Genomic DNA, 26,846 nt, shown 5'->3' on the forward strand with positions numbered 1-26,846 from the left:
AATTGTTAGGTCTTCTTGGTGGTTAGACCCCTTGATTATGACATAATGCCCTTCTACATCTCTTGATACAGTATTTATTTTAAAGTCTAGATTGTCTGATATAAGTATGGCTACTCCGGCTTTCTTTTGTTGATTGTGTCAATAAATTTTTGAAAATTTTCCCCATGAACCATACCCAAAGTATCCTTTACCTACTAAACGCATGGGATAGGTTTCCTGAAGCAGCAAGATTTCATGCCCTTGCAAACCTCTCTCAGCCTGGTTCTTTTCCCCACATTCTGCTTTCTCCACTGGACACATTTCTCAACTCCCATTTGTATTATTGCTAAAGTTGGCCAGTGGGTCTTCCCTGGATGCAGGTCTTGCTCTACCTTGCCATCCTAACGTTTGGAGGTCTTTTAATAGTAACAACTCATGTTTGTATATGAGGAGCCAAGAAGGATGAAGTGATGGGCCCAATATCACACAGGGAGTGAGGAGCAGACAGGACTGGAGTGGGGCTCACTTGACCCTTCTTAATGTTCTAGCTTCTAAAAGGCCTCTTTCCCCACATTCCCACATGCCCACCTGCTCTGGTAATAACACTGGTGCGTATGACCTACTAAGTCAACCCTTTTGCTTTGTTCCCCTTGCTTTTACCCTGATACTTAAACCAGCCACTCCTAAATGCATCCTTTATTCCAGCTTGGGCAGTCTTTATGCCATTCCTCCTTTCTTACATGCATGCTGCCTGATATATAAGACACAGGCAATACATGTTTACAGAAGGAATGAGTGAGTGAGTGGCTTTTTATTTTGGTGTAGAATTGCCTAGAATTGGCCTCTTTTTTCACCATCTAGACAAACCTCATTCTCACTGCAGATCCAAACTTAAGACTTCATCTTCATGGACTTTCTGGATGATTCTAGCTCTCAGCAAACACTCTATTCTTTTAATTCTTCCTTCTGTGTAAACTCTGACTTAGATGATTTAGTACTCAGTTGCATTCTGTCCAATACCATTTCCTAACTGCTTCATGTGAGTTAGGTACTTATAAGCTTTAGAGGGCAGGCCTTCCTCTTTTCTCTTTTATATTCTTACCAATGCCAAGAGTATAGCAAAAGAGACCTACTGCCTCCATAACTGGTTCTGGAGTTACAGTTCCATAAACAAAAAGCCCAGACTTTCATAATACTCTCTTAAAAGCTTTGAAATGATGCAGCTATTGATACCCAAATGGACAGGGCTGTTAGTATTCCAAATTCTTTCAGTTCCTTAAGACTTTTTTGGGGTCTCTAATTGCTCAGGTGTATTTAGCCAGCAGAAACCTTTAACCACATCCCTTCCACAACGGCCCCATTATTACCTGTATGTATTTCAGAAACTGTAGAAACACAGACATCAATTTCTTGATCCTCTCTTTTGGGAACAACAAGCATGCTTTGGGATTCCATATAAAAGTGTCCTTGACGTCCCATACGTATTTCACCTGTTATAGGAAAGTACACCCCAGTCAAGAAGGCTTTCAGCTAGAACAGGTAGCATTCCCCAGTTGTTATTCCATTATGGAGAAACAGCAGGCTACACAGTTAAGGGTCATAAACAACACTTAGCTTCATTATATCTGCAGATTTTAAGTACGGTTCTATAAGGGTATCTGTTAGGTCTGCCAATACGGCAGGTCACAGAGCCCTAGAAAAAGGTGTGTGACATTCTAGAGTCAGTCAAAATGTGATGGCAAGGAGATTTCTGGTCCAAGATGAGATGGACTAGATGCACTTCTCTTGGTTCTTTGTCCTAAGTACAGCTAACAGCCTTCTTTATTTATATATAAAAGAAATAGAGAAGAAGACTCTAAAATGTAGAGAGAAGAAGGCAGACCCTTAGGAACTCTGGGACCCAAGGAAACACACATGGTGAGTTCAGTGAGTTCATGTTCTTTGTTGTTGTTGTTTGCTTCATATATCACAGAGTTGGTGCCAGAGAAGCCAGCAATCCCAAAATTTCAATATGAAAAGACAGAAAGAAAAGCCCCAAGAAAAGCCTACTTTCTCCAGCCAAAGGACCAAGAGATGGGAAACCTAGCAAGAAAACTTTTATATAATAACCATTCTACTCTAGCAAAACACTACAGAAAAAAAAAAACAAAAAAACAAAAACCGTGGCCCCATCCCTATCTGAAAAAGTTGAATGCAAAATCTAGACATCCACCCTTGTCAGGCTGTAATGGGATGCCCCAAACCCTGTGTTGTGGTGGTGTTGGTGGAGACCATATGAGGAATCAGGACTTCCACCCTTCACCCAGCAATAACAGGGCAACCCCCTTTTTCCTACCAACACAGGGTCAGAGGTGTTCTGTAAAATAGAAGATTCACATAAGATCCAGAGTCTTACAACATAATACTCAAGTGTCCAGAATACAATTGAAAATCATTTATTATACCAAGAACTCAACTTGAATGAGAAAAGACAATCAAGTGATGCCAACACTGAGATGACACAGATGTTAGAATAATCTGACAAGGATTTTAAAGCAGTCGTAATGAAAATGCTTCAGTGAGCATTTACATAAACACTTAAAACAAATGGGAAAATGGAAAATTTCAGCAAAGAGAAGATATAAAAAGGGCCAAATGGAAATTTTAGAGCTAAGAAATACAACAACCCAAATTTAAGAGGCTCAATGGAAAAGCTCAACAACAGAATAGAGACAACAGAGCAAATAATCGGTGACCAAGAATATAGAATAAAAGAAACTGCCTACCCTGAACATCAGAAAGAAAACAGACTGAAACTATAATGAGCAGAGCTTCAGGAACCTGTATAACTATAATAAAAGATTGAACATTTGGGTCACTGACGTCAAATATTTGAAGAAATAATAGTTGAAAATGTCCTAAACTTGGCAAAAGGCACAAACCTATAGATTCAAGAAGCTGAGCGAATATTTTAAAATATGATAAATCCAAAGAAATCCATGCTGAGATACATCAGAGTCAAACTTCTGAAAAGTAAAAACAAGAAAATATCTTGAAAGCAGACAGAGAAAAACAGTATCTTATCTATAGGAGAAAATACTTCAAAAGGCAGATTTCTCATTAGAGACCACGGAGGCCAGTGGAAATGGTACATCTTTCTTCAACTGCTAAAAGACCTGTAAACTCAGAAATCTATACCTAGTGAAAATATTGTTCAAGGATGAAAAAGAAATCAAGACATTCTTAGATGAAGGAAAATTAATTTGTCTTAAACAGACATGTCCTAATAACGGCTAAGAACAGTTTTTGAAGCAGACAAAAATGATTTAAAAAAATTTGTTAATGTTTATTTATTTTTGAGAGAGAGACACACAGAGTGAGAGTGGGGGAGGGACAGAGAGAGAGGGAGACACAGAATCTGAAGCAGGCTCCAGGTTCTGAGCTGTCAGCACGGAGCCCAATGTAGGGCTCGAACTCACAAATGGTGAGATAAGACCTGAGCTGAAGTTGGACACTTAACTGACTGAGCCACCCAGGTGCCCCAAGAAGTGATTTTTTTTTTTAAGGAATCTTGGAACATCAGGAAGGAGGGAGAACAATGGAAAGACAACAAATACAGGTAAACACAATTAGCTTTCTTCCCCTCTTGAATTTTATAAATTGCATTTGAAGCAAAATTATAACCTTGCTTTATGTGGTACTCAATGGATAAAGAGGAAATTTCTTAAGACTATTATAAATGAGAGTAAAATGATGTTATGAAATGTTAAGATTTTTAGATGTAAACTGATAAAATGTTGCTGCCAGATATAATGTTTCATATATACATATGTGTACGTAAAATTTACACCTAGAACTACCACCAAGAAAACTAGACAAAAAGATCAGATATATCAAATTGGAAGATGGGAGAAAAAAATTAAACAGAGAAAAAACCAGAATATATTAATGACTAGCCGTTATGTTAGGTAGAAGGCAGAACTTTAACAAATTAAAAATTTATCTAATAACAGTGATTTGCAAATTGTTTAAGGGAGATTCCCAAGGAAATCTTTTGTATTGGAGTCTGGATTTCCTATTTTACCCCAAATCTAAGTAAAGAAAAAATACAGAAAAATGAGATTATGTTTTATTTATAAAACATAAAGATTAAAATGTCAAAAACTCAAATCTCAGTTTTATTAAAGCTTTTATCAAAGACTGTACATTGAAAAATCCAGTCAGTGGGCTCAAATTCTTGCAATATTAGAGTCCTGACCTATCCACTCAGAATTTGTTTTGTTGAATACCTACTTCACTTGAAAAATAAAAAGCTAGGGGTGCCTGGGTGGTTCATTTGGTTAAGCGTCTGACTTTGGCCCAGGTCATGATCTTGCAGTTTGAGAGTTCAAGCCCCTCATCGCGCTCTGCTGTCAGCATGGAGCCTGCTTCAGATCCTCTGTTTCTTTCTCTCTCTCTCCCTCCCGCTTGTACACTCGTGCTCATACACTCTCTCTCTCATGTGCGCGCTCTCCATTTCGCTCTCTCAAAAATAAAATAAACGTTAAAAAAATAAAAACTAAAAAGTATTGGACAGAGCTGTTTCTGCTACACCTGTAAAGCAGAAAAGTTTTAGAATACTGTTACATTCACCACTCACCCTGCAGCCCTCCTCCCATGGTGCCCTCCCTCTCTGCCTCCCTAGGTGTTTTTCTCAACTAATTTGATCAACTAATCCCCAACATAAAATGTTATCCCACTATGGGTTTAGGAGGGATTCCTCCAGGAATATTTCCATTTTAATAAGAGGCCCTTAAAGACTGAAAAGCCATTTGGATATGAAGGAGTCTATCTGTATTATGCCCAGTAGGACAGGATGTGGGGAAGATAATCTAGGTTTCAGAGCTCCTAGATCTCTTGCAAATCCTATTGTACAGATTGTCTTCTGTGCTCTCCAGTGGAAAGCCCATCCCAGCTAATGGAATTTTAGAGGGAAATAAGAAGTGGCATCCTGTAGAGAGGGATGTTAACTTCAGAGCTGGGAAATTAGATCAGTTTGATACCTGCTCAGTCACCTGCCTCCCAGCCTCAGCTGTCTCTTTATGAATGGGGGTTTTTAATGCCCCTCAAGTGCTGTGACATCAGGGTTAGGAAGGGTCGACATATTTTTTAACAGTGGAAAAAAAACAATAATATCACTCCCTTCAAGAACAAAGACCTGATATAGTGTTCCACATATTTTATCTTTTAAATATTTGTTTGAGAGCAAAAAAAAGTGCTGTTACAACTATTACCTCCAGTTACCACTCATTGAAATACATGGCCAAAAATTCTTTAACTTTTTTTTAACCTTTATTCATTTTTAAGAGATGGAGAGAGACAGACCATGAGTGGGGGAGAGGCAGAGAGAGGGAGACACAGAATCTGAAGCAGGCTCCAGGCTCTGAACTGTCAGCACAAAGCCTGATGCGGAACTTGAACCCAAACCCACAGACCATGAGATCATGACCTGAGCTGAAGTCCCACGCTTACCCGACTGAGCCACCCAGGCGCCCCTAGTGGCCAAAAATTCTTAATCCAAATGACAACTGCATAGTAAGAAAAAAAATACCTCTAACTACTGAGTTAAGAAGACGAATACTTAAAAGTAGTATAAATATTCCTTTTAAAGCATCCTGTATCACTTTTATATTTATAAATAGGGTAAGGGGTAGGATACAAATTAAAATTCAAGTAAAAGACGGACTGAATACATTACTTAACTGAATAAAATAGTTAAAGATGTCAAGGGAAAGAACAATAATTGAATTCACCCAAAAACACATATGGCAGGAATGGAGGCAAGAACATACAATGGCACAAAGGGAGGAACCCTCTTAAACACAGATACTTCCAAGATGCTCACACCATCATCACTTTATGCTAAAGATGCTTTCTCCTCTTCTCCCAAAAAGCAGACCTATCCTTCAAGTGTTTGCCACATTTTACTGACCCTAAGCATCACCTGGAGCACTATGAAAACTTGTCAAAAGACATTCCTGTGCTACCCTGAACCCTCCAACTCCAGAATTCCATAAAGGGGGCACAGAAATCTCCAGGCAGGTCCCATAAATGTCTCATACTGGGAAACACTGGGGGTGCCTGCCAGTGTGTTAGTTCTGTAGCAGACAACACTGTCTGGGGAATGATAAAAACATCTAAACCTAGTAGTAATTACCCCTTACAGTTATGGATCTCATATTACGTGCCAAGCTCTATGCCAAGCATGCTTGTGTTATGTCTTAGAATCTTCACAATGGATCTTTGAGATCAGTATTATTTTATTTATATATAATTTTAAAGCAAGGAGATGGGCTTTGCCGAGTCACACAGCTAATAAGGCTGGGTGATGGTGCAAGGGGTCTTTTCTATAGCTTCCAGGTGACATTATCCAGGCAGCCTGTGACCATGTTCAGGTTTAATACAGCTATGGAATTAAGAAACATGATGGGCTTTGACCTCAAGTGGTTGGACTGATTACAGCTGACAGAGCTCTGGCTATACACTCAGGGATGGTTAGTCTTAGGACTCCTCGTGAACTTGGGATCAGGGCTGGAGAGAAAAATTATGAGATAGTAGTTCCAAACACGCACTAGAGGCCTATATCCTGGGAATTCACTTAAAGACAGACAATGCTAAATGAGTTCTTCTCTGCCCTGAGATGTGGCACAGAAAGCCCATACCTACCCAGCAACACATCTCTGTAAGTCAAATCCTGCATGGCAGGCGTTAAGGATGCTTTCTAGCATGGATGACAGCAGAGCATAGTGGGGAAAATATGTGTTATTTAAGACCGATGGTACATTTATTTTTTTGCTATAAAGGACATGACTGAGACAAGTGGCAAAATTTGAATAAGGTCTGTTGATTAACTAATAGTATTGTGTTGATGTTAATGTTCTGATTTTGATAACTGTTTATGTAAGATATACTCTTACTCTTAGGAAATACATGCTTTAGGTATTTAGGTATAAACAAGCACGTAACTTACTCTCAAATGACTTGGAAAAAATGTGTGTGTGTACAGAAAGAGAGAGAATGATAAAGAAAAGTGTAGTAAAGTGTTAATAACTGGTAAATCTGGATAAAGAATAACTGGGGGTTTCTTAATGTTTCTGCAACCTTTCTGTAAATTTTAAATTATTTCAAAATAGATTACTGGAAAATTCAAATCAACTATTTTGTAAGAGGGAAATTTCATTTGAATTACATATATACCTAAAGGAAGGAAGGAATTCTGGAAGGAATGGAGAGAAGTCAGAGAGAGAAAGGATGGAAGAGAAAGAAACACAGGCTTTGGAAATCCTAAGAAAAGCATCAATTTGATGACCAGCTTTGTCACTTAGCAGCTGCTGTATGGCTGTGTTCATGCTCCATAAGCACTCTGAGCCTCAGATTTCCAATCTGCAGGGTGGTCGTGAACAGAAAAAGAGACAACATCCTGGAACAACTGGAGCCATGACAAGGCAGGCAGTCAGTGCACAGTATAGGGGGTCGTGCCTCCCACTTTGCCTCCCTGCTGTGCTCTACACACACACACACACACACACACACACACACACACACACACGAGACAGAGGGAAATGCGCATGTGAATGAAATGCCTGTTCCTGAGGAGCAACATCCACCTATGCTGATTTCTATATGGTTTCTAAAAGGTAAAAGTAGCAAGAAACTAGCCATGTTTAGAAAGCTTCCAGGGCTGCTTCCCGTCTCATCACTTTTTTCAGATAGCTTTAGCTTCTAGAATTTTATCAACCACTCTAAATGCTTCATCAACTTTTCCAGTTTCCTTTCTGGAGTTCCTGGAAAGAGCAGAAAAGTGAGGCTCCCTGGGCAAGAGATCCAGCCCTGTGGCAGCAGCCACCCCTGGTGGGGCATCGCCTGAGTTGGGGCAGCATTTCTCCTGCTCTGGAATCCCATGCATTTTCACTCAGTATGATCCTAGTGACCTGAGTTAAGAGCCAGCCTTCAGAGTGACTGCTCACAGAATAAATACAAGTGTGCCCATCGAGACAAAAGAAACAGAGCATGTTCAGAAAAAAACCCCAGCACAAAAGGTGGTCCCAAAATGGAAATAATATTTTCCAGAAAGACTGTACCATTCATTCTGCAACCCATTTTATGCATCCAGGGCCACACAGCACATGGGTTTAGAGCGTGGACTTTGGACCCAGTCAGAATTACGTCCATTTTCTCCATTTACTACCTGTTTTCGAAAAATTTTTTAATGTTTATTTTTGAGTGAATGAGAGAAAGAGAGAGAGACAGAGTGTGAGCAGGGGAGGTGCAGAGAGAGAGGGAGACACAGAATCCTTAGCAGGCTCCAGGCTCTGAGCTGTCAGCACAGAGCCCAACGTGAGGCTCAAACTCATGAACTGCCAAGACCATGACCTGAGGCGAAGTTGGATACTTAACTAACTGAGCCACCCAGGGGCCCTTCCATTTACTACCTATTTGACTGTGGGCCTATTATTTCTTCTCTCTGAGCCTCATCTGTAAAATGGAGATATACTTGGGCACACAGCTCCAACAGTTGTGGTGTGGATAAAATGAAATGAAGCATGTAAAGAGCTTATGTGGCATATAATAAGTGCTCAATAAGTGCTAGCTGAAGACATCCAGTGATAAGGATCATGGTGGATCTGCCTGCCAGCCCCACACTCCTGTTTTGGGGGGGATAACACAGCATTTGCACAGGGCAGTAGAGCACCTGGGATCTCCAGCCCTGGAAGTGAGATTCCATTACAAGCTCAGTCTAAGTACCGCCGATCCACTTATACATGGACTCCCATTGGCTTCCACTGGGTGCCCAGTGAAGGGGAACAGTGGTGGGTACACATAATCAGGAATGTAGCTATAATAATCTAGACTTGTTTTCTTATCTATTCCAGGAATTTACTTTGCTGTAATCCCTGTGTCCACTGGCAAATGTGACATGCCAGCTCCTGCCAACATTATCTAGCATGGATTATTGTCCATCCATGAAATTCCAGCCTGCTAGCAGTTGGGAATTATCCTAACTCTGTTTCTCCCTGGCCACTAGCAGATGTTTAGACCTAGCAACATACCCTGGAGGGCTGCTGTACTGTGATCCTGTCATTTCCTCCATTCAAAAGTGGGTTCATTTGTTTTTACCACCATGGGACCCGGGTTCTTCCACAGAGGGTTTGTTGATTGCTTCTAGTACTGTCTGGCTACGTGACCATCTGTATGACCTGTCTTCTTGTTTCCTCAACAGAATGAGGATAATACTTTTTCCTCATAGGACTGTGGTGAGCATTTAGTGAGTTAATGTATAAAACCTGCTTTGACCTGTATAACCCCATAGTGAACTCTGTAGAAGTGTTAGCTATGGTCATGTTGTTGATCATGATGATTGATAGGAGATTCTGGGTGGGAGCATATTTTTTTTCACCATGGTCATCAGCCTGACCCCTTAAGCCAAGAGTTTTGATGGAGTTTTCCCATTAAAACTATTAAACCCTCTAAAAAGCATAAGCTTGGTCAAACCTCAGTGTTAGAGACAGAGATATATTTACTTTTATCTAATTTAGATTGATACCACACTTCCTTCTATAATGAATTTATATGATTTTCTTATTTATCTAAGATTCAGATATTCCAGGTTGAAAACAGAAGTTTTATAAATCCTATTTTTTTTAAGTTTAATTTTTTTCCACTTTGCTTGCTGCTTACTCTTTGAGCAACTTTGAGACAATTTCAGAAATTGTTCTTGTCAAATAAAAAATGATAAAAAGGAAGTATGATATATAGGGAGCTGGGAATATTTCCCACTAAATATTTTGATTAAATCCACTCTGATCCAGTTAATTGACCTCGGAGAGCTTGACCTCTGATAAAAACATGAGGCAGCTCTTCTTCACAGTGTCAGAGTTTGGTGTTTGATGCTGGTATTCTCTGGCAAACAACTGGGGATCTGCCAGTTGGAGTGAGGGAGGGCAGGGAGAGAGGTATCTTCTTGTTTGGAACTTTATTTGGCTGGAAGGTGGGGGCAGGGAAGGGAAGATATTTAGCTACTGGTAACTGGGCAAAGGATTATCAACAAAATTTTGATGAAACATCATGTAAATAATCTCTTATTAAGAAGTAATTAAGAAGTAATTTCTTTAAAAATTTTTTTAAATTTTCTTATTTTTGAGAGATAGAGACAGAGTGCAAGTGGGGGAGGGGCAGAGAGAGAGGGAGACATGGAATCTGAAGGAGGCTCCAGGCTCTGAGCTGTCAGCACAGAGCCTGACGTGGGGCTCCAACCCACCAACCATGAAATCATGACCTGAGCTGAAGTTGGACACTTAACTAACTGAGCCACCCAGGCACCCCAAGAAATAATTTCTTATTCAGAAGTGACTCTAAACCAAGTGCTGGGGAATAAGTGTGTGTGTGTGTCTGTGTGTGTGTGTGTGTGTGTGTGTGTGTGTATACACATATACGTACGTATATATATATAAAGGAGGCAAGCACAGCAGTCAACACCAGACTAAGAAGGGAAGAAAATGTTTCAATTTGAAACTGCCAGGAAAATCTGGGAGGCCTTATCACTCCTTGACTGCAACTTAACTTCTGTATGTCTGTCTTCTTGACACGATTTTATTTAAAAAAAATTTTTAAGTTTATTTACTTATTTATTTTGAGAGAGAGAGAGAGAGCACACGTGAGAATGCACAGGGGAGGGGCAGAGAGAGAGAGCAAGTGGGGGAGGGGCAGAGAGAGAGAGAGAGAGAGAATCTCAAGCAGGCTCTGAGCTGACAGCACAGAGCCCAACATGGGGCTCGAACTCATGAACTGTGAGGTCATCGCCTGAGCGGAAATCAAGAGTCAGATGCTTAACCGACTGAGCCACCTAAGTGCCCCTTATTTTAATTTTAAAACACTGAACACATTGTCCAGAAACAGACTGTATGTTCCTAGGAGTAAAGCAGCATGACAGGAAACACACACATAAAGCCAAGTTCTTCTGGAAACACTAATCTCAGCCACATCAGTTTCTCTTTCTCTGCCACAGGGCATCCTAGTCACCTAGAGAATAACTGATTCATTCTGTTGTAAAGATAACGTATTTCCACATCCATGCATCTGTCTGAGCTGAATCTAATCTATTCATGCTGCCTTCCCTACTTGCATGCTTTCATTATTTAGTAAATTATAAGAACCAATGAAATGGATGCAGAAGAACACCTTATCATTTCATGGAGGTGAGTCTTATAATCTTTGTAAATTTCTAACTCCTTTCTAAAAAACAGGGTAGAAAATGCAATACTCCAATTTGTTTAAGTTGCCAAAATACCTGCAGGCATCATAGGATCTATTATTCCTCAATACTCATTTAAGATATGCACTAAAGAATTTAAAAATAGTGTCTCCACTATTTGCTTTGCAGAGCATCTTGCTGATTCCTGCACACACCTGAGAGAGTTGGGGTGAAGGTGAACTCAGGGCCACAAGGCATGTCCACTGTCTTGAATGCTGGCTTCCCAGGCAGCATTCCTCTCAGCTGCCCCCTTCAGCGATCAGATTTCTGTTTCCATCTTCATCGCTCCCCCTGCAGCCCTTGCACTTCAAGTAAATCTAACCCCCAGGAGTAACGAACAGGTCCTCCATTCCTCTGGCCAATCATTCATTCAGAGATGGACATGTGACCTAAGTGGACTGATAAGGCTGGATCTCAGGACTTGTACATGGAACACTGGGACAATGGTGCTCTCTCTTGCTCCCTGGACATGGACGGGAAGCACCTGGCTGCCATCCTGTGACCACAGGGATAAGGCCTGGACTGTGGGCAGCAGAGAGGAAAGGCACAAAATCAGGTTCTTTGCTGACACTGATTCAGTCCGGAGCCAATAAAGCCCCTGTGTTTTGGACACCACTATGAGTCGGATTTTCTTTCCTGTTACTGTAGCCAACCCCACTGAAATGTGCTCTTCTGGCACTACCCCTGAACTCATTACCTCGATTGTCAGGATCAGTGGTTCCAAATATTGGTAGACAATCTTCACTCACTTGGCCTCTCACTTTGCCTGAACTTCTGAATCTGCGACCACGGCACAGACAAGCTGACTGACACAGAACACCTACAATAGGGAGCACAGGCACCAGGTCCTCTCCTTTCGTTCATTTTCCTCCTCCTGCCTAGCACAGAGCCAGACACACAACAAATAACCCTTCACATGTGCAGTGCAGCATTTAACAAAGGCTTCAGCAAGAAAATGCATTTGTCAGAGTTGGCCTGCTGACCCCAGTGTTGGAGGATGTCACTGACAGGATGTGACCACCAGTTGATCCTTGCACTTGACCCAGGAAAATGGAGACTCCTCACTCTTTCCCTGTCCTTGGAAAGTAGTTTCCACACTAGGAATTGTTTCAAGGATGGAGCCTTAGGAGAGTGAGGTGTGGTATAGACCATCTGGATGGCACATGTGACTGAACCCAGTTAAGGCATCAATACCTACAAACTTTTAAGACTCTGGCAGGTGGGTGCAGACATCTACCAGACTTGTGGCTGCCCAAGACAAGCCCATTAAGTTCCCTTGCTTATTAAAACCACTACCTATCAATCTGGAGTGGCCTGCCTCTTCCACTGGTTTCTTTTTTGCCCTGTATGGGGACCATCTGGGAACCAACACCCAGGCACCAGGCATATTCAGGTTTTTGGGCTGCCTCACTGGCAGAAGGGGCTGACGAGGGGCAGCAATGGCTGTCATACAGCAGACTCAGGCTCTAAGCCAACCTGTGGGGCTGCTGAGGGCCAGCTGGCCTAGGAGAGCCAGTCACACACCTTGACCTATGGCTGCCACCATGATCAGGGCCACCCTTCATGAACAGGGAGGACCAGAAGGTCACGGCCCATCTCATCAGAGACAAGGGAGGGAGAGAATGAAAGTACAACACTCTTGGTGAGCAAATCTCTGCCCCAAACCTTGGTGTAGCACAGGCTTGTCAGGAAGAGACTGAGCCTGTAGGAGTCAAGACATAATCAAGCACAGAGCATCCCCTTCATTATTGTACCTGCAGGTGGGGGGTTCAAACAGAGATCAGGGCAGAAAGTTGATGGGAAAAAAATAAGGCTCCAGAAAGGCGCAATAGAACCAGAAGAATTCACCACGACTGTTCAGTTATCTCTCACCTCATACCATGACCACAATTCAAATTTAATCATTCATTTTAAAATTAACTTTAAACTATTAAATCTTTTCTACAATGAGCACACAGTAGTTTTGTCTTTAGAAAAAATTATAGTTAAAAAAGTTAAATCTAGTGTGCATGTGCATTTACACACACACACGTGTGTGTTTGCTGGATGTGGGTGGGGGGGACAGTAGGGAGATACATGAAGCAAGAATGGCAAAATACTGACAATTGTTGAGGCTGGATGATGGGTCTATGGGGACTCATTGTACTACTGTCTATTTTTATATATGTTTAAAATTCTATAATGAAAAGATTTTTTAAAGGCATAATTAAAAAAAGAATTAAACTGGGGCACCTGAGTGGCTCAGTCAGTTGCACATCCGACTTTGGCTCAGGTCATGATCTCACAGCTCGTGGGTTCGAGCCCTGCATCGGGCTCTGTGCTGACAGCTCAGAGCCTGGAGCCTGCTTCTGCTTCTGTGTCTCCCTCTCTCTCTGCCCCTAACCCACTCGCATTCTGTCTCTCTCTCAAAAATAAACATTTTTAAAAAGTTAAAAAAAAAAATTAAACTAACAAAGGTGGGGCGCCTGGGTGGCTCAGTTGGTTAAGCATCCAACTTTGGCTCAGGTCATGATCTCATGGTTGGTCGGACTCTGTGCTGACAGCTCGGTGCCTGGAGCCTGCTTCAGATTCTATGTCTCCCTCTCTCTCTCTCTCTCTCTGCCCCTCCCCTGCTCATGCTCTGTCTCTTTCTCTCTCAAAATAAGTAAACATTTAAAAAATAAAAAAAAAATAAACTTACAAAGGCATTCACAATGTTCTCCACTCTGCACAGATGCCTAGCTTTGCCTCTGTGACCTGGCACACAGACATGTCTTTGTGATGCTCATAATCAACATACCCACACCACACAGACGAAGTCCTATGGTGCATCTCAGAATGGTTTTGCTTGTTTAATTAACATTTTGCAAAGGCCATAATTCCCATTGTCTTCTGCCAGTCCCACATAGCCCTGCTTTGGGAGAATTTCAACCTTGACTTCACAGTCATCAAACTTTCATTTTTATCAACTAAATCAGCCAGCAAGAGACAGAGGTAGGGACTATGTCAAATGATGAAGCTCTTTTGGGTAAACATTAAACTGAGAAATCTGAGTTCGGCAGAAAACCTACTGAACACTGCCCTTGCTGCATTTTCTGAAAACCTAAGATATAACAGCCAAATCGTTTTGAATCATCTGAAACTTTCAAACGGCAACAGTGCTATCATTGTCCCTCCACCTTGCTACATGGGAAGCAATGTGTGGAATATACAGATGAATCAGACATGGGGTCTCACTCAAGGACTTTTACTAGGTAGGGGAAACACATAAGACATAGAAATAAATAAATAAACTTAATACAAAGTAGGAAGCACATTAAAGGTCCACTTTGCCTTTTCCTCTTGTCTTTAAGCTCTATAAGCTTACAGACCATATGGGTCTTGCTCAGCTATGGTGGCCAGCCATATTAGGTGCTCATTTAAAAATGTCTGTTGAAGGCACATGAAAAGATGTTCAACGTCGCTCCTTATCAGGGAAATACAAATCAAAACCACACTCAGATATCACCTCACGCCAGTCAGAGTGGCCAAAATGAACAAATCAGGAGACTATAGATACTGGAGAGGATGTGGAGAAACGGGAACCCTCTTGCACTGTTGGTGGGAATGCAAATTGGTGCAGCCGCTCTGGAAAACAGTGTGGAAGTTCCTCAGAAAATTAAAAATAGACCTACCCTATCACCCAGCAATAGCACTGCTAGGAATTTATCCAAGGGATACAGGAGTACTGATGCATAGGGGCACTTGTACCCCAATGTTTATAGCAGCACTCTCAACAATAGCCAAATTATGGAAAGAGCCTAAATGTCCATCAACTGATGAATGGATAAAGAAATTGTGGTTTATATACACAATGGAATACTACGTGGCAATGAGAAAGAATGAAATATGGCCTTTTGTAGCAACGTGGATGGAACTGGAGAGTGTGATGCTAAGTGAAATAAGCCATACAGAGAAAGACAGATACCATATGTTTTCACTCTTATGTGGATCCTGAGAAACTTAACAGAAACCCATGGGGGAGGGGAAGGAAAAAAAAAAAAAAGAGGTTAGAGTGGGAGAGAGCCAAAGCATAAGAGACTCTTAAAAACTGAGAACAAACGGAGGGTTGATGGGGGGTGGGAGGGAGGGGAGGGTGGGGGATGGGTATTGAGGAGGGCACCTTTTGGGATGAGCACTGGGTGTAGTATGGAAACCAATTTGACAATAAATTTCATATATTAATAAAAAAATAATAAAAAGATAAAAAAATAAAAAGAATGAGAAAAAAAATGTCTGTTGAATTCATGTCAGTATAAATGAATGAGTCACACTGAGTTCTGAGAGGGAGACAGAACTGTATTAAAGGATAAGAAAAAGGCTTCATGGTGGACATATCACTTGAGCTTGAATTTTGGATGCATTGAGATTAGGGCAATGGTGGGGAATTTTTAAGGGAGAGATTAGCAAATAAAAGTTATTATTCTCTCCTCATTTACCCTTTCATATTTGTTAGCACACTATTTTACTACTAGAAAATAGAAAACAATAAGTATCTTTTATACAACTAGTCAACTTCTTGACTTATATGGAAGATGAATATATTTGAATTCATTCACCATTAGAATACAGTGTTTTGAGGAATTATTGGCATCTTTTATAATGTACCAAATTTGATGCCATCTTTAAGAAAATGTGCAATGCCATTAACTGAGGAAATTATTTTTGAAAGAGAAAGCAAAATGCAGTACCTCTTCTGTCATCAGAAGTTTCTCATGTTGAATTAAAAGGCAGAAAGAGTTTACACCACCATGTTCCTCAGTCACAATGTCTACCATGCCTGGAAGGCTGGGAGCTTCTGACAGATCAACAGACCTAGATGAGAACACACAAAGCAGGTCCTCAGAGAAGCCCCCTAGCATGAAGTCCATGGAGAACATGTTTAATTGGAGAATAAGATATTCGAGTGGTAAGATACATCTAGGGGCTGCTCCAATAGTTCTCTACCAGAAAACGGGGAAAAAAATTCCTGGGATAATGAAGCTATTACTTGAACTTGAATGAAGTTGACCCTTGAGCAATGAAGGAGTTAGGAGAACTGACCCCCTACACCACTGAAAATTTGCATATAACTTTCGACTCTTCTAAAATTTAACTACTAAGGGCCTACTGTTGACCAGAAGCCTGACTGATAACATCAACAGTGGATTAACACATATTTGTATGTAATATGTATTATATACTATATTTTTACAATAAAGTAAGATAAAGAAAAGAAAACGTTTTTATAGTCCTGGTACAAAAAAAATCCGCATGTAAGTGGACCTGCTCAGTTCAAACCTGTGTGGTTCAAGGGTCAACTGTATATGGAAGGACAAATTGTAGTAAATCCTACATTTTGATCTAAGTTCCCCTCTAATCTGCATTGGATATCGCCAACAAACAGCCAATCCTCTTTGTACCATTACTTACCACTAATATGACTTAGACGAAAAGGCAATCATTAATGCCTATTAGGAATTTTAGCACTCACACAATCTTAGCATGAGCTCTTAAACTTGTTACAAAAATCAAGAAAAGTTCCTGGTCCACTGTAGGCATGTCATCACAGTAAATGGCTTAACCTGTGGCATGCTTAATACCAGACAGATGCATGATGCGATGCTCAACTGGGTCTTGAGGAAGCTGCTTTGAGTCTACACTCTGTTTAATCAATAACCAACATATCATTTTATTTATTTATTTTTAAATGTTTATTTATTTTTGAGATACAGCACGAGCAGGGAGGGGCAGAGACGGAGGCAGAGAGAAAATCCCAAGCAGCCTCCATGCTTGCCAGCACAGACCCTGACACAGGGCTCAAACCCACAAACTATGAGATCATGACCTGAGCCAAAAATCAAGAGCTGGACACTTAACTGACTGGGCCACCCAGGTGCCCCCCCCCCAACATATCATTTTTATAATCACTTTTATAATTTATAATATGATGCACATCTCCCATAAGAGAGCAGCTATATAATTAACACCAAAACCAGAACACTTTTGAAACTGAAAAGAGTCACTCTTAATAATAACACCAGGACAATAAGCCCATTTCAAAAATACAGCAGGCAAACTGGCATGTATAGTCATGATGCTGTTATTTTTTGCCCACGTTTTCTGAATACAGAACACAAATATCTCTAATGCAAATTCCATTTATGTAAGTGAATATAAAGACTTCTTCCCGAAAATGTAAAATTATATCCTTTTAATGCTCATTACTTCTTTAAATTTTATTATCAAAATTATTTTACTGTTATATCTAAGCAATGAAATATATAATATTTTTCAGAAGAGCATGATGGTATCATGACTATGTTTTATAAAATACTGAGGGCATGCTGTCAACAAAAGGGCCCTTCTTTTCCTATGCCAAGTAAGGAAGCGAAGAAATAATTGGTAAAACTCATAACTTGGACAGTCCTGATAAAGAATGAAAACAAGGATCCTCTCTCTCTGCTGTTCTCCCGCTTGTGCTCGGTTTCTCTCTTTCTCTCTCTCTTTCAGAAATAAACAAAAATTAAAAGGAAATGAGGCACCTGGGTGGCTCAGTCAGTTAAAATCCTACTTTGGCTCAGGTCATGATCTCGTAGTCTGTGGGTTCGAGTCCCACATTGGACTCTGTGCTGACAGCTCAGAGCCTGGAGCCTGCTTCAGATTCTGTGTGTTCCTCTCTCTCTACCTTTTCCCCACTCGTGCTTGGTCGGTCTCTCTCTCTCAAAAATAAATAAACATTAAAAAAAAAAGAATGAAGACAAAGGGACCTGCATTTTGATAAATGATTTACTAATATTACTCTTTCTTAGAGACCTATGGAATAAACTGTCTTGCTATACTGGTTCTATAAATACCTTAAATATGCATCATTAACCAAAGTGGCGATTAAGAAACATAATATTTCCCCCAGTATTTCAAATATGAGAGAGTTGTTAGCTTTCCCAGTTGGTTGGTTATTGGGAGAAGAAGAACTGGATGTATGAAAAAGGAGGGGTTTATAAAGGAAAGAACAGAGGCCAAGCCCAGAGAACAGTATGAAGGCTATGGCTGCTAAGGGGACCGGTGACAGCAGTGTGGGCAGTGGAAATTCCAGGAAAATTGTCACTCAAGAAGCAATGAGGAAACTCACATAAAGATAACTGAGAAACACACTTCTCCCATAGCCTCTGATGCTCACGGGACTACAGAAGAGTGGTCTTGGATCACTGTCAATCTATTTGAGGGACTCAAAAAATAAACCTTTGGCTTGAGATAGATCAGAGGCTGTCCAGGCAGGGGCAGGCCTGGAACATCAAGAGAGAAATGGAAAGTGGCAAGTATAATTTGAAAACATGTTCAGCATTTTTACTGGTTATTTGTAAAAAATTAAAACCTACTGTCTTTATAATATAACTGATAAAAAGTAAAATAACAGCCAAATGTTGACTGACAATTATATGCGGGAAGCAGAGAGATTCCTAAAATTAACTTGGCACAAGATACATGTGTGGGATGCTATGAACTTATTCTTATTTCATACAAAATTTACTGTTCTACATTCTTAACACCATATACAAAAAAAAATTCAAAATGAATGAAGACCTAAACGTAAGACAAGAAGCCATCAAAATCCTAGAGGAAAAAGCAGGCAAAAACCTCTTTGACCTTGGCCACAGCAACTCTTACTCAACATGTCTCTGGAGACAAGGGAAACAAAAGCAAAAATGAACTATTGGGACCTCATCAAAATAAAAAGCTCCTGCATAGCGAAGGAAACAATCAGCAAAACTAAAAGGCAATTGATGGAATGGGAGAAGATATTTGCAAACGACATATCAGATGAAGGGTTAGTATTCAAAATCTATAAAGAACTTATCAAACTCAACACCCAAAAGACAAATAATCAAGTGAAGAAAAGACATGAACAGACCCTTTTCCAAAGAAGACATCCAGATGGCTAACAGACACATGAAAAAATGTTCAACACCACTCATCATCAGGGCAATACAAATCAAAACCACAATAAGATATCACCTCATACCAGTCAGAATGCCTAACATGAACAACTCAGGCAACAACAGATGTTGGCGAGGATGCGGAGAAAGGGGAACCCTTTTGCACTGCTGGTGGGAATGCAAACTGGTGCAGCCACTCTGGAAAATATATGGAGGCTCCTCAAAAAATTAAAAATTGAACTACCCTACGACCCAGCAATTGCACTACTAAGTATTTATCCAAAGGATACAGTATGCTGTTTCAAAGGGACATATGCACCCCAATGTTTATAGCAATGCTATTGACAATAGCCAAAAAATGTCCATCGACAGATGTATGGATAAAGAAGATGTGGTACATATACAGTAGAGTATTACTTGGTAATCAAAAAGAATGAAATCTTGTGATTTGCAACAACGTGGATGGAACTAGAGTATGTTATGCTATGCAAAATCAGTCAGAGAAAGACAAATATCATATGAGTTCACTCATATGTGGAATTTAAGACATAAAACAGATGAACATAAAGTAAGGGAAGCAAAAATAATATAAAAACAGGGAGGGGGACAAAACATAAGAGACTCTTAAATATAGAGAACAAACTGAGGGTTGCTGGAGGGATTGTGGGAGGGGGGATGGACTAAATGGGCAAGGGGCATTACTGTTGGCATGAGCACTGGGTGTTATATTTAGGGAATGAATCACTGGATTCTACTGCTGAAATCATTATTATACTATATGCTAATTAACTTGGATGTAAATTTTTTAAAAATTTTAATTTACTGTTCTACAAAATATACATTTACTGATACGCATTTTTTATTCTAGTGTCCATAATTGTTTCATTTAAATGTAAACTTCAATTTTGTAGTTACTATAATACAATGCATGAAAAAGGAATATTGGCTAATTTGGGGGGAGGTTGCGTTCATCCTGAATTTATAAACTAGAAAGCAGAAGATTATGAAGAAAAATAATTTAGAACTTGGTCTTGACACCATTAAATAAAGACTGACGTCAGGCCATAAATGTAGGGAAAGAGGGAAGCTGAGAGGAACTGGGGGGGTGGTTCAGGCATGAACAGGGATCTGACGCAGCCCCAACACACACCAGCCCCACTGACACAGCTCATCACTCTGTCCTTAGGAACAAGTGCTCCCAGCAGGCCTTTTGTCTTTCTCCTTTGAGGAGCTGAGAAGGTGATCAAGAGAAAAAAAAAATGTATGGGGACTCCATCAAATATGGTTTTTCATGTTCCATGTGGTAGGGATTAACTCCTTCTGTAAAATACTCCCAAAGTACTATGCTGTGATTCTGTGCTGGGCTTTCAACTTGAGTGAAAATCACCCACACTTTTTTATTACGTTATGTTATTTTATTTTTTTATTTTAAGTAGGCTTCACACCTAGTGTGGAGCCCAGTGTGGGACTTGATCATGACTGTGGGATCAAGACATGAGTTGAGATCAAGAGTCAGATGCTTAACTAACCTAGTCACACAGGTGCTCCAACCCACATCTTAAAAAAAAAAAAATCCTATGAGATGCCCGCCAGAGAACACTTGCTGGGATGAGCACTGGGTGTTGTATGTAAGTGATGAATCACAGGAATCTACTCCCGAAGCCAAGACTACACTGTAACATGACAATAAATTATTTTTTTAAATCCTATGAGATTTTTTCCATCCTGAAGAGCAAAATTCCAGGTACTTTATAAGCTTCAACATTAAGGAAAGACATTCTTACATATCTGTAAAGGTTCTGAGAGTTTTCTATGACATAATAGTTTTTATTCTCAATAATGAAATACTTCATAGTATTCAAAAAAAGCCTTCTGAAACCCTGCTGTGTGAGGCCTGAGGAAAGAGTGAAGAAAAAATCCCACAAAATATATTTTTCTCCTATTCTATAACAAATACACAATTGATTATATTAGCTGAAGATACAACCCTTTTTTTGGTTGGGGGGCGGTCAGTCAGTTGGGATGAATCTACTGGTGAAAGAGGCTGTACTTGACTACTTGTTTCTGCTTGTTATGTGGCTGAAGGTACCATGGGGGAAAGGATTTGTCTCTTTAAATTGGTGATCTCCCAAAGCTGTGTCGAAATGCTTTCAAAGCAAATGAACTGATTTGGGGGAAAAAATGCTTGTTATGAGTGCTGAAGTTGCTCTAGCAATGTAGATATGTGTGATAGTGTATGAAAAAACACAGGAAAACAAGAAGAAAACACATCTGTGTGGAAGATAAACTGCTTCCCAAACTCGGCCTTGCAATCTATAATAACAAGCTCCCTTTTATGATTAGCAGCTGTGTAAAGATTATCGCTTTTCTTTGGGTGATCTGGATGCTCATTAATTTGTTGTTGCTCCTTTCTGAGGTTTATTGCATTGTCAAAGCAATGTTAGGGTATTTATAAGCCAAAGGTTGCAACTGCCATATTTTGCAGAACACCAGGAAAGATAGCAGCTTTTTTAAACTTTCAATATCATCACTTTCAATGGAGTTTGGTGTCCTTGAATTTTTGAACATATTGAACCTAAAATCTCAAGATATATATACCAACTGCAATGTTCGTTATGACATACTGTAAGCTTTTACAACTAAACCCAACAGATTCAATGAACTGATGCTTTAAAAAGCCTTGTCATGTTCTTGACTTAATAAAACTTTGTCGATAATAAAAGTTTCTCAATAATAATTTCAAGGAAAAACACATCAAATCTTATCCAGTTTACTAACAGGCTGGCTTTATGATGTTGTGGTAGAAAATTCCATTTGAAAGTCATGAGGAATTCTGTTCTAATAGTTAGCTTTCATTAGGAGAGCTTGAATAACTCTTAGAACTTACTTTGATTCAACTCTAAATGACACCTGGAAAATGAGACTGGGGGAGCAAACATTTCTGTTTATTAAAAAAAAAAAGAGCAAATCAATAGCTCTTTTAGAAAACTGTTACTGCATTTTCACCAGCTTCCAAGGGCTGGGTTTTCTGCTCCTCTATAAATGAAATCAAAACAGCCCCATGGCCTTGACATGGAATGTGACTCTGGTTGTGTCTAGCTTCCACAATGCCAAGGGCAGAGAGCATGTGGCAAGCTAGCCAGCTCATTCATGTCCATGGTACAAGGACACAGAGCAAAACACAAAAAGAAATTTTTAAAAAACTGCCATTGCTAGTTTTATTTTTAGTTCTGATTCTTCATTGAGTTTGAAATTTTAATTAACTTATTAAAGAAAGATTAAGTTCACCAAAAGGGAAGCTTGAGCTTCTAAAGCTTGAGAATCACTGAGAGATAAGTGGAGTGTCCAGGTAAAGGAGCCACTGGCTTTTGAATTAAAAAAAAAAAAAAAAAAAGGCCACTAACCTCATAGTTTAGTGTGCTGCAGGGATGTCTAGAATGAAGATCTTCTATAGCACTCTCATACTTGTCTCCAAGGCTACGACACTGAACAGGGTCCTGAAAAGTAGAACCATTGTAGATATTTAAAATAGGCCAGAGGGTCTTAGAAGGGCCAGAGTGGAGGCAACAACCCTGTGCCTAAAAGCCATAGAATAGAAGGAGACAACCCAAATTAAAAACACATAGGCTAGCTGGGCATCCCCCAGGCTGACTGTTAATGGCTTGTGAGCTTGGAGAAGAATTGTAAGTAGAGCACAGAGCTGTAGAAGATTTTAACACCACTCAGTTATTTTGTTTCTGTCTGTTGTTTGACTAGGTGGTGTGCCGAAAGCTCATAATGAGGTGAACATATTTTCTCTCAGTAGAGCATTTCTTCCACTTGTTGAGGGTCACCTTCATGTAGTTGACTTTGTTCTCTGGATTCAGCTTCATTTCTCTCACCTATAACATGATGATGGCAGCCACTCCACAAGATTATTGTGAAACAGGTCATCACAGGAAAAGGGCTCAGTGGGTTGGAGGAACGTGGGGAAGACTGCCTTGTAGTCGTCTTAGTGATTGTAGGTAATCACCCAGGCATTCTTTTTCTTGATTTCCCTTGTGACAAACAGTTACAAGATTATTGGCTAGAGAGCATACAACTAAAAGGATTTCTCTGAATAAATTTTCTATACCTGAAGGGCACCTGAAGCATACTGGCCTCATTAATCCCATGCTACAACCAGCTGACCACACTAGACTAGAAGCCAAGTATATTTTTCATGTGATATAGAAATTAGTATGATCACTTTAATAAGAGTCACAAAATTTTCTTAATATTGCTTCTGAAGAGTAATTTTCTCTCAATATTGCTTATGAGGGTGTTTTCTCATAATAGATGGAGTCAACGAAGAACCAGAGGGGTTATATCCAGCTTCTGAGAATAGAAGATTAACATCATGTATGACATACTGTCACCAGGCAGTCAAAAGAGGAAAAAATAAAGCCAAGTGTAGACTCCTCCAATTAACAGCAAACTAATACAATTTCTTGGGTGAATCAAGTGACATCACTTAAAGCTTCTACTTTGTAGTCTTATGCCTTCCATTCAGCTTCCTCTAGTCAATATTCCTAGATTAAAAAAATACACTTTGTTGCCTTTAGTTTTACATTAAAAATTTTAAATTATAAAAAAATAACCATTAGGTGTAATGTTTAAAGTGTTATATAAAGACCCAAGTGATCCATTTCTCTCAGTTCTAATAAGTGTTCCTCCCAGGGTCCCAGGATGCTTCCTCCTGTGGGCTTGTGGAGGGTATGCAGCCTTCTGCATTTTCCTTCCTCCCCATTGGCCAGGTGGTGCAACACAGAGTTTCATGCTCATTTGCAATGGTGTGCTTTGGCTCTCACTTTTTCCCGGTTTGAATATTCTCTCCCTCTTCTTCAATGTTTAGAAATATTTTAACATGTGGGGCACCTGGGTGGCTCAGTTGGTTGAGTGTCCAACTCTTGTTTTCAGCTTGGGTTATGATCCCAGGGTTGTGTGAATGAGCCTGCATCAGGCTCCATGTGGAGCCTGGTTGGGATTCTCTCTCTCTCTCTCTCTCTCTCTCTCTCTCTCTCTCTCTCTCTCTCTCTCTCTCCTTCTGCCCCTTTCCCCTGCTCATGCTCTCTCTCTCTAAAATAAAAAAAAAGAAATATTTTAATATACTTAATTTTGTCAAATAATTCTATGGAAGACTAAACTTCAACAAAGCTGGAAGTAGAAAACATGTCTATATTTATAAATGTTGTGATGTCATTTCATGACATTTTCTTAACATACTATCTGTTGCTTTTTATAGTCAACTGTCCCCTCCTGATGGCTCCACCCTCATTCACACATCTCTGCCTTAGTCTCATACTCAGACTTTGGGCTAACAATGACAGATGGATATTACCTACTTGTCAATCAGCTTTTGATAATACCCATAAGCCAATACCCTTCCGAAACATCTCACAAGGAATTGCTCTAAAACAAGCTCAACTTTGCCTTACCATTAGCTCTGGAGGAAATATCGGTTCTTGAGTTGAATCCAACGGCAGAGACTCATCTTCTGAGAAGAGTTTTGGACTTATCTTTAAAAAGAGAAAATAAAAGGAATTATTGTCATCCGGCAACTCTAACTACTTTAAATCATTTGTGGAATGAGGTCAGAAGAAAGACACACAGTAGACAGACAAAAAGCCAGCTGGCCAGCCATAATCTCTGGGTTCTAAGTCAAGGGCTCTAACACAGACCTAGTCACCAGCAACATAGTGCAGATGCCAATGGGCCTCCAAAGCTCAACTTCCTGCACGTTCTCTTTGCAGTTTGGGAAAGCAGAGGAGGCAGCAGCACCAGACACCAGCCGAGCATAAGAATGTTTCCCTAAATTGCCATTGTCTGTTCTTCCATTTCCCTAACATCTTCACTTTGCTTCTAGCCCTTGAAAAAAGACTTGAATAGCCTTTTTTAAAATTAAGAGACATTGGAGAACCTGGGTGGGTCAGTTGGTTAAGCATCTGACTCTTGATCTCAGCTCAGGTCATCTCATAATTCGTGAGATAGAGTCCCGAGTTGGGCTCTGTGCTGACAGCATGGAGCCTGCCTGGGATTCTCTCACTCCTTCTCTCTCTGCCCCTCCCCCACTTGCATGCACACACACTCTCTCTAAAAATAAATAAACTAAAATAACAACAACAACAACCAGAAATTAAAAAAAAAACAAACATCTAAGAGACATTAAGGGGTCAATGTGTTTTCTCTCCTATAAATAGCTATACTTGAACCACAGCAATATCTGGAATGAAGAATAAAGTTATTAGGATAGTTTTTTTTTTTTTTTATTAGAGGTGGAGAATGGAGAGGATACATGTTGGAATACCTCAAATGAGTTAATTTGGGCAGCCATTAATTCTTCCTAAAAAGAAGAATTTTTAGTGTCTGCTCATGTCCTGAGAAAACCTTATAAAAAATTTACATTTCACTAACCTTATTTACTTCCTGAAATTCTGGTAATTCACTTATTCATTCGACTAACAGTAAACCCCATTTTCTTTACTTTGAAAAAGCCAGAAGTCCAGTGGGTGAAAAAACAAATAATCAAGAATTTATTACTGATCTTACTATTTTTCAGCTTTATTGAAGTATAACTGAAAAATAAAATTATATATTTAAGGTGTACAATGTGATTGTTTTACATAGGTATGTTTTGTTAAATGAGTACCACAATCAGGTTAATTAACACATCCATCATCTCACATAGTTACCACGCTTCTGTGTGTGTGTTGTGAGAACACTTGAGGTCTAGTCTTTTAGCAAATTTCAACTACACAACTCAGTAATGCTAACTATAGTCACCATGCTGTAAATTAGATCCTCAGAGCTTATTCATCTTATAACTGAAGGTCTGTACCCTTTAACCAGCATTTCCCATTCTACCAGCCTCCAACCCCTGGTAATCATCATTATGTTCTCTGTTTCTAGGAGTGCAATTTTTTTTCTTTTGTACATTCTACATATAAGTAGGATCATACAATATTTGTCTTTATCTGGCTAAGCAAAATGCCTTCTAGATTCAAGTGTGTTGTTGCAAATGGCAGGATTTCCTACTTTGTCATGGCTGAATAGTATTCCTGTGTGTGTGTGTTTGTCTGTGTGTGTGTGTGTTTACATTCATCTGTTGATGGACACTTAGATTATTTCCATATCCTGTCTATAGTGAATAATCCTGCAATGAATATGAGAGTTAGGATATCTCTTCAAGGGACTAATTTCATCACCTTCAGATATATACCCAGAAGTAGGATTGTTGGATCCTATGGTGGCTCTATGTTTAATTTTTTGAGGAAATTACAGTTTTCCACAGTGGCTACACCAATTTATATTCCCGTGAACAGTGTACAAGGGTACCCTTTTCTTCATATCCTTGCCAACACTTTTGACTTTTTGATAACAGCTACCCTAACAGGTGTGAGGTATCTCACTGTGGTTTTGATTTCCATTTCCTGATGACTAGTGATGTTGGGTACCTTTTCAAGTACCTGTTGACTATCTGTCGGTTTTATAAAAATATGTCTATTCAGACCCTTTGCCCATTAGTTAATCAAATTACTGGAGTTTTATTTATTTTTGCTATTGAGGTGCATGAATTCCTGATATAATTGTATATTAACTCCCTATTAGATGCATGGTTTGCAAATATTTTCTCCCATTCTGTAGTT

The 26,846-nt window shown here is 39.8% G+C and overlaps 1 pseudogene; it reads right to left on the reverse strand.

Moving 5' to 3' along the window:
- The window catches only part of LOC109254479 (aldehyde oxidase-like), an 83,066-nt pseudogene that overhangs the window by 33,086 nt on the left and 23,134 nt on the right, over positions 1–26,846 (reverse strand).

This window comes from Panthera pardus, unplaced genomic scaffold (assembly GCF_024362965.1).
Source record: "Panthera pardus isolate Hobbes unplaced genomic scaffold, ASM2436296v1 HiC_scaffold_10, whole genome shotgun sequence".
NCBI lineage: Eukaryota > Metazoa > Chordata > Mammalia > Carnivora > Felidae > Panthera > Panthera pardus.